Raw genomic sequence first — 9,427 nt, forward strand, 5'->3', positions numbered from 1 at the left:
GCTATTGCTCCAGCCCAATTTCAAGTAATAAGAAAATAGAAATTATGTTTTTATGTAAGAATTCTCTTTTAAAGTGCACCATATGTAATATATAAAAATACATATATAGTTATTGGTGTGTTTTATTAGCTTTAGAGCTCATTTAACAAGAGTTATCTTAGATATAAGATTGCCTCTTAAAAAACATTTTTGAGGGGCTGGAGTGATAGCACAGCGGATTGAGTATTTGTTTTGCATGCAGCCGACCCAGGTTTCATTCCCAGCATCCAATATGGTCCCCTGAGCACCACCAGGGGTAATTCCTGAGTGCAGAGCCAGGAATAACCCCTGTGCATCACCAAGTGAGACCCAAAAAGTAAATAAGTAAATAAATTAATTAATTAATTAAAAAATAATTGTTGACTAAAGTAATTCATACCCTAATTGCATAAAGGAGAATGCTAGTTTCTTTGCTAAATATAAGTAGTGAGTGTTTATGATAACTATTTGGCAGATAGCCATACCAAAGCCACCAAATTTAGTCTTTTCCCATTACAATTTTCTATCTTCTTGTATGATAGCAAATTTGAGCACTCTATGGACTAAGGTAAACATATTTTCATATTTAGTATATGAAGTTCAAAAATATTAATTTCCTTCTGCTTATTACTGATTAAGACTAAGCCTAAGAAGACTGTAAACACAAGTAATTTTCTCATTATGTGTCATTTTAAAGATATAACAATAATATAAACTAGCCATGCTGGACAACAGAGATTTGTTATAAACAGAAATAATTCAAAACCAACAAAACAATTATAAAATTCACAGTATTTTATATGAAAAAACTGTGCATAAGAATGTACTGTTGCCTAATTTTAAACTAAGTGGAAGTCTTAGATGGTGCAACTCCCATAGACAAAACGCTTGAATCTATATATCAATAAAATGACTCATTCTGTTTTAGGGTTTTTAAGTATGATTTATTTCTTTAGAGAACAATTTAATCTCAACTTATAACATCAAGCAATACTTAAATATATCTATTCGACTCTCTAAATTTAAATGATATCCAATTTCTCAAATTTTAGTGCATCAGTAAATAAAATCAAAGTGTGATTTTCCTGATAATTTTGCTATGCTAACAATGAAATTTAATCTGTGTGATGTATATGCTAAATCTTGCAATTATAATAGAGGGATAATTATAATTATTTTTACAGAAATATCAATAACTACCTCTTCGTATATCACTTGTCAGTGTCAAAATAACAGAAGTGTCATTGTAGTGGTAAAACAGAAAGTTTAATTTATTGGATAGCTCATCAGGTAGCAGTTGAGAAAAGAAAGTTTGATTAAAAAATTGCCTTTCAAAATAATTTTTAGATTTTAAATAAGATGAAGAAACAATAGACAGAATTTCAGATATCACAAGGGGATAGATGAAGTACAGAGAATAAAATATGATCTAACAGTATTATGAGTCTCAAATAAAAGAGAAGAAGAAGAAGAAGAAGAAGAAGAAGGAGGAGGAGGAGGAGGAGGAGGAGGAGGAGGAGGAGGAGGAGGAGGAGGGAGGGACAACGACGATGACGACGACAACTGACAAAACAATCACATTCTAGGACTTGCTATGCTGCCTAATGATCCTTCAGCCAACTTTCAAAATACAACGGCCTCGTCCACCAGAATATATGTTTTTTATTTCAAATAAAAATATTTTTTTAAAACATGAATGACTGCCTTTCTGCTTGCCACTCCCATCATCCCTGGAGTCACTTGCCTCCTGCTCATATCACTAGGCCTATTCCAGTAGGAAGCAGAGTTCAATGATAAGGACTTCTCAGAGTTGAGAATTATAGGCTCCAAGATCCAAGAGTTCCAATGGGTTTCAGAAAAAAGTGGACCCAATTTGAAAAATTCCAAGACAAATTTTATACTCATAATGACAAAAATCCAAAAACAGAGACAGAATATTGAAAGTAGCAAGATCAAAAAACGAACTTACATACAAATGAATGTCAGTAAGATATATAACAGATCTATCAAATAGACCTACTACTTAGATCAAATAATGTCTAGGCAAAAAGTAAAACTTAATGCAATATGTTTTAGATTCCAGAGTTTAAACTTAGTTCTGTAAATGAGAACAGGTTGCATACCTTACTGTATTAACTGAGTGGAATTTCTTTAAGTTTAAAATTTAACCTTTATTTATAGTTTAAAATTATATAACAAAGCATTCAGTCACTACAAATTTACTTTTGCTGATTTTTCTGATAATTCCTTTTGTCATTTCTTAAAGTTGTGTTAGAGCAAGCAATATGCAACAAAATTGTTATACACCTGCCATTGAGGAGGGTTTTAGGGAACATGGGGACAAGTTTGAAGGAAGGAGACATTGGTGGTGAGATTGGTGTTGGAACATTGTATGCTTGAAAAAATCTTTATTATGAACAACTTTGTAAATGGTAGTGTTTCAACTTAAAAGATAAACTTAAAAAGTGAAAGAATACACAATCAATCTACACAATCAAGCACCTGACTCATCCTGATGGATGTACAGCATATGAAGCTCTGAAAGCCTGTGTACAGCACCCATGATGAAAAGGTATAGCTCTTTACAGTTCAACTTTCTTCTTGATAGAGTAAAATTTCAGTTTCAGTTTGGAGGGACATAAACAGTTTCCTTTGAGAACTCACAGGACAGTAGAAGTGCCTGAGTTGCTTGTCATAGAGAGATGTTGCATCAGTCAAATTGACACCATTACCCTGTGTAAAATATTACCTGTCTTGATTCAGTACTCTCAGGGTAAGGTTAAGAATAAGACTGGATAAACTGGATAAAGAAACATACAGGTGACTGAATACTTTTAGGCCATAAGAAAAGATAAAGTCATGCAATTTGTTGCTGAGTGCATGGATATGAAGAGTAACAAGGTAAGTGAAATCTGAGGGTGAGGAAAACACTCAAAAGGATCTCTCTTCTACGTGGGCTATAAAGAAACTTCCTAGGGGAATATCAAATACCCAAAGAAAATAGAAATTAAGATCAGGAGAACTAATCTTCTGTAGGAAACTTGGATAAGTTAGGGAAGAGGACACTTAGACAATGAAGGAGGGAAATTTGCCTGCCACAGAGGCAGCATAGGAGGGAAATTGGTACGTTGGGTGAAAAATAGTGGAATTTTGTAAAGAAATTGGTTTTGGAGAACTGCATGACAAAAATTAATCACAAACATCTTTGTCACTTTTTAATTCATGGTAATTCAGTAAAACAAAATAAAATAAAAAACAGAGCCAGTCTGAGAAATTTCCAGGTGGCATATTTGGGAGCCATGGAGATGAGAATAGCTGGGGAGTGGTTTTTTACATTGTCTAACACCCTCCTTTTCTTTTAACACATGCATTTATTTATTTTTAATATAAAGCAGCAGTCATTTGGAATTTATTGGTTAACTAACTTTGGCAAAATTACCAAAGGACACTATATTTTATTATGTAGCATGACAATTGTTAGTAATACCACCTGTCTCATGAGGGAAAAAATAAACAAACAAAAACATTTTTTAAAAATTTTTAATAGTGAGACATCATGAGGTACAGTTGCAGACTTACACAATTTTGTGCTTGGGTTTCAATTATACAATGATCAAAGAACCAAGAAATATAGAAGTTAAAAAAATGTAGGAAAGTTTTCCAGAATTGCAGTGTTTGAAAGTTCAAAGTTTTATCAATGGCAGCAGCCATGATTGGTTTTGCTTCCTTTTATTTACCTTCAAAAAATCTTTGCCAAATATTCACATTTTGAAAAAAACACAGTTTGCGTATCAGTTCAAGCAAAAAAATAGTGGGGAATGAATAAAGCAGCTATTCCACTTATTTTTAATTTTTTAATTTAATTTTTTGTAATGGATCCCCGTGACGTGTAGTTACAGATTTACAAACTTTCATGGTTACATTTTAGTCATACAATACTCAGTACCCATCCCTCCACCAGTGCCCATTCTCCACCATCAATGATCCCAGTGTGCTTCCCCCACACCCAACTTGTCTCCCCTACCCACCCCCCTTTTGTGGCGGGGCATACCCTTTTGTTCTCTCTCTCATTTTGGGCAACGCCCTCCTTTTTTGGTCATACCATATATTCCAGCCTGAAGAGGACTGGAATATAGCCCTGGATGAGAACTTGATAGCAGTTTTCTTTAAGGATGTCTAAGATATCACTACATTTTTTTGGACAAATTTATTACATATTTTCACCACCATTGGTCAATCTTACCATAAAGATTTCAGCTATTTCACATAGTAGAACTATTTCACATAATATACCCCTGTCTTCACCTCCCAGAATCAGGACGTCTTTGTCAGTGTCATCAGCTTTTCCATGACCTATGATGGCTTGAGTGTACATCAAATCAGTCTCAACTAAATTAACATTCCCACTAATGAGAATATCCCCAAATTTTCTGAAGCATAAGATCTTTTAATTTCTTTCTTTCTTTCTTTCTTTCTTTCTTTCTTTCTTTCTTTCTTTCTTTCTTTCTTTCTTTTTCTTTTTGGGTCACACCTGGCAATGCTCAGGGGTTACTCCTGGCTCTACACTCAGGAATTACTCTTGGCAGTTCTCAGAGGACCATATGGGATGCTGGGAATCAAACGCTGGTCAGCCGTGTGCAAGACAAATGCCCTACCTGCTGTGCCCTTCAGCCCCCATGTAGCATAAAATCTTGATGCAGGATGAGGTAAGTCTTCATTCACCACTTTACCCATGACATACTTAGCCTGACAGTAATTGGCAATGGGCCAATCCTCCTTAGACTATGGATACAATGGTCCAATACCCTCCTGACTCAGTTCATTCATTCTTCTACTTGTTCTAAGGGCAGTTGGTTTCTTATTTCCTTACTCTGAAGGTCCATGTGTGCAAATCCTCAAATTTGCAAAGCTGCCATTTTTAACTTATTACAATTATTGTTATTTTTAAATTGTGATATGCATTCATTTTGTGTTCTTTACTTTTCTTGATACACTATTATGCCATTTGAAAAATATCATTTTTCTTCTTTGACTTTAATGTCTTTATCTTGACTGATAGCACTGCCTAGTTTCAGATGTCTATTGAACAGTGGTGGTAAGAGTAGATGTTCTTGCCTTGCTTTGTTCTTGGACTAGAAGAAAAGGTTTCAGTCTTTCATCATGAATATGTCAGTTCTGAGTACTTAATATGAATTTTATTATACTGAGGTGTGCTTTCTATGAGCAATATATAAAATGTTTTTCATAAATGTGCTTTGGCTCTTGGCAAATGATTTGTGTGCATTCATTGAAATCATCACATGCCTTTTGTCTTTCTCCTTGTTAATTTTATAATAATTAATTTGCACATGTAGAGAACTATTCTTAACCCCGTTAACTGAATCACACTTTGTCCTGGTAGAGAATTATTTTGGAATATTATGTGATTAAATTCAGAAATATTTTGTTGAGAATTATTACATCAATATTTTTTAACAGAGATATTGGTCTTTTCTTTCATTCTATCATCCCTGTCAGGTGTGTCTTTATTATAAATATTTTTCTTGTCAATCTTTCAGACATTTTAAAATTTTTATTATTGGTTTTTAATACTTAATCAGTATTACTTTTTAAAATTGTATAAAATGTTAATGTAAATGTTTCATTGTATAAACTATTTATTTTAAACATTTTATAAAATATTTAAATTTTTTACTTTGAAGTGTAGCACAGCAGGTAGGGCATTTTCCTTGCATGCAGCTGGGTTGGCCGACCTGGGTTTGATCCCTCCATCCCTCTCAGAGAGCCCAGCAAGCTACCAAGAGTATCTCTCCTGCAGGACAAAGCCTGGCAAGTTCCCTGTGATATATTCAATATGCCAAACACAGTAACAAGTCTCACAATGGAGATGTTACTGGGCCCGCTCGAGCAAATCGATGAATAACGGGAGGACAGTGACAGTGACAGTGACAGTTTTACATTAATCTTTTTAAATTAGCTTTATGAACATCAGTGATTAATTTTGCCATCAGTGGGAAGTTCTCAGCTCTAATTTCTTTTAATAAGGTTTGTATCTTTTCTTGTTTTCCTCCTCTGAACACTCATTATACTTGTTTTTCATGTTCTAATGAAATCAGTTATTTCTTGAATGTCTTCATTTTTTTGGGAGGGGGCTTTTTGGGTCACACCTGGCGATGCACAGAGGTTACTCCTGGCTCTACACTCAGGAATTACCCCTGCCGGTGCTCAGCGGACCTTATGGTATGTTGGGAATCAAACCTGGGTTGGCTGTGTGCAAGGAAAACGCCCTATGCGCTGTGCTATTTCTCCAGTCCAGAATGTCTTCATTTATTTCTGTCTCATATTGCTGTCTTTTCCTCCTCTATAAAGATTACTGAAAATTTGTTTCCATTTTACTCATCCTTCTGTATGATTGATCGTATTCATGATGCATTTCATGGAAGATCATTTTTGCTATTTTGTGCTTTTCAGATCCATTAATTATATTTAGGGAGGAAAACACATAATTTCAATTTCTTTGGTTTTCCTTTCTTATATAATTAGTATTTTGTTTTGTGTTAGTATGGATTGGGTATATTTGATTGATTTTCTTCATAAATCATGTTTAACCCATAGTGCGTTAGGCTTAATTTTCTATATTTGACTTCAAGTTTTATTTTCAAAGAAATTTATTAATGACTTATTCTGTTACCACCCTTATCTTTTTGTTTGTTTGTTTGTTTGGATTTTTTAATTTGGATCTGTGTTTGTTTTTTTCCCATAGAAAACAATGTGGCTCTAGAGAAACATTTTGTTTTTCAGGACCTGTGTGTTTCTGTTGGGACTGACTTAATTGGTTGAGTAATTTTCTTCAGTTCAGAACTCTGTGCAGCCAAATAAAATTCTTTCACCATATCCTCTTGTCCTGTGAGCTAATCTGTTCTTTCTCACATTAATGTCTGTGTTCACACATATCCTCTCAAATTTACATCTGTTGGTCTCTTCTGCTTTTATTGGCTTACTTTGGAGATCACCTTGACTGGGTTTACAAGGAGTCTGGCACTTTGCCTACTAACTATGTCTGCTACAATCTTTGTTTTTTAATTTTTGGTTGGAAAAATCCTACATAGAAATTCATCTGAATATAATCCTCTATAGTTCATTCTTAAAATCCAGCATTTATCTAGATTCCTGAAGTTAATTTTGCTCTAAAGGCTTAATAGATAAGGAATTCCACCTGCCACAGAATGTCTACGTAGATAGTTGAGAATTTGTCCATGATTATATTCCTCAGCCTTAGGAAGCTATGTGACTTCATTTTCTATAAAAAAAAAAAATTAACTGAGCCCGGGACACTCACATGCCATCAAATTTTTGGCCTTTTTCCTGCTTGATCTGCAGTCTGCTTAGCTGCATGAGTCTCTGCCATGATCTAGGAAGATTTCTCTAGTCTGCTGCTATTGTGAACTCTTACTAAAGAAGACTACCCAGCATGGAAGGGGAAGGGACATTCGGCCCACCTTAGTTGTGCCTGCTAAAAAGGTGGGATTCAGATCTGTTCATAATTCTCACAGATCAGGAAGACACACAGGTATTAACTTACTTAAAAAAGGAGCCCATTGAAGGACTGGTGCTTGAGTATTGCTAAATCCCATCTTTCTACTTACTTACTCTGCAGTCAATACATCATTGTTGTCTTTTGAATGTATTGAGATAGTGACTGACTGAAGTTCAGTCTCCCTCATCATATGTAACCAACACAACAGGCTTTTGGCATGCCACCTTCAAAACCCAGGTCCTTGACTTTCTGACATCCTTTATTGCTAAGCTTAAGTGTATTGCAGAAGACATCTTGTTTTTTTTTCTATTGCACTTTTAGGTGATATCTCCCTGATATGGTCTATTCAATGTTTCATGGGCATGTCTTCTTTATCTTTAAAGAACTTTATAGTTCATCTTAGGCTTTTCACATATATATATAAATATATACATATATACACATATATAAATATTAATGGATATTTTAATCAATGTAGAAATCCTGGTTGGGAGTCCCTTTCTTTAGCACTTGGAAAAACAATATGCTATTTCTATCTGTCCTCCATAACTTATGATGATATACATATCCTCATTAATTTAGACTGCCACTAGTACTGTACTATTTTTATATATTTATTTCAAGATTCTTTTTCTCTTTAAGTCTCAGAATATTAACTAGGACAGCTTATTCTGTAAATTTATTTTAGTTAAAGTTATTAGCTGCATTTTTTCCAACTTTATCAAGTTTTTATTGATGAATTTGCCAATGTTTAAAAGCATTTGTTTAAAAACATTTGTATAACAAAATGTTTAAAAACATTTCAGTGATTACGTACATGAATTTTTTTTATACTCATCCCATTTTTAATCCCCATATTAGCTGTAGGGATATGATAACTTATTATAATCTATAGCTCCTCCTCTTCTGATTTTCCTACTTATGTTTTATGGTAGGTAGTAATTATAATAAAGAAGACCAAATCATAAGATATTTGTAGAATTAAGTATTGCATGTGATATTTTTGAATTTATTTAAAATAAAAATATTGGCAGAAATGCATCTGGACTCCATACAAGGTGACCACCACCTCAGAGCTTATTGGAAAGCCCGGTATGAGCAGGGGATGGAGGGACAACTGCAGTCTCATGGGAAGGAGGGCGGTATCGGCTCGTCCTTCATGTCCTACCAAGGTCACGATTTGCCCCCCATGAGTGGGTCTCCGGCACGGCCATGGCTCCAGATGCAAAAGGACTAAGTCCAGAGCCCGGCAGCTTGCGGCAGAAAAGTGAGTGGTTCAAGCGTTAAACTACGGGAGGGAAAGGTTGTTGCTCCCTTCTGCCTCCCCCTCCCCAACCCCCGGCAGCAAGGTGGCCGTCACCTCAGAGCTTATTGGAAAGCCAGGTATGAGCCGGCAGTGACGGGGCAACTGCAGGAAAGGGGGCAGTACCGACTTGTCCTTCACGCCCTACCAAGGTCACGAGCTGCCCCTCACGAATGGCTCTCTGGCAAAACCATAACACCAGATGCACAGAAACCAATCTCATAATTATCTGGCTCTTTGTAGAAATACAAAATTATTATATGATTCTCATACCAGCTATAGAAAACAAAGTATTTCACAATGCCTTTTCAGCAATTCTGATTGTTGGGGGGGGGGAAATTCTAAACAACAATGGTGCATCTTTTGTTGAAATAATGAATGTAATCAATTAGAGAAGAGTTAAAAGAAATCATCTGCCTCACAGGTATTGAGAGGTGTGGGAGGGGGATATATTGGGGTTCTTCAATCACAATCACAAATCATCCTGTTAATCGTCGATTGGCTCGAGCAGGCCCCAGTAACGTCTCCTTCATCCTAGCCCTGAGATTATATTCAAGGCTCTTTAGGAG

The sequence above is a fragment of the Sorex fumeus genome, unplaced genomic scaffold, assembly GCF_029834395.1.
Source record: "Sorex fumeus unplaced genomic scaffold, SorFum_2.1 ptg000265l, whole genome shotgun sequence".
In the NCBI taxonomy this organism is placed as follows: domain Eukaryota; kingdom Metazoa; phylum Chordata; class Mammalia; order Eulipotyphla; family Soricidae; genus Sorex; species Sorex fumeus.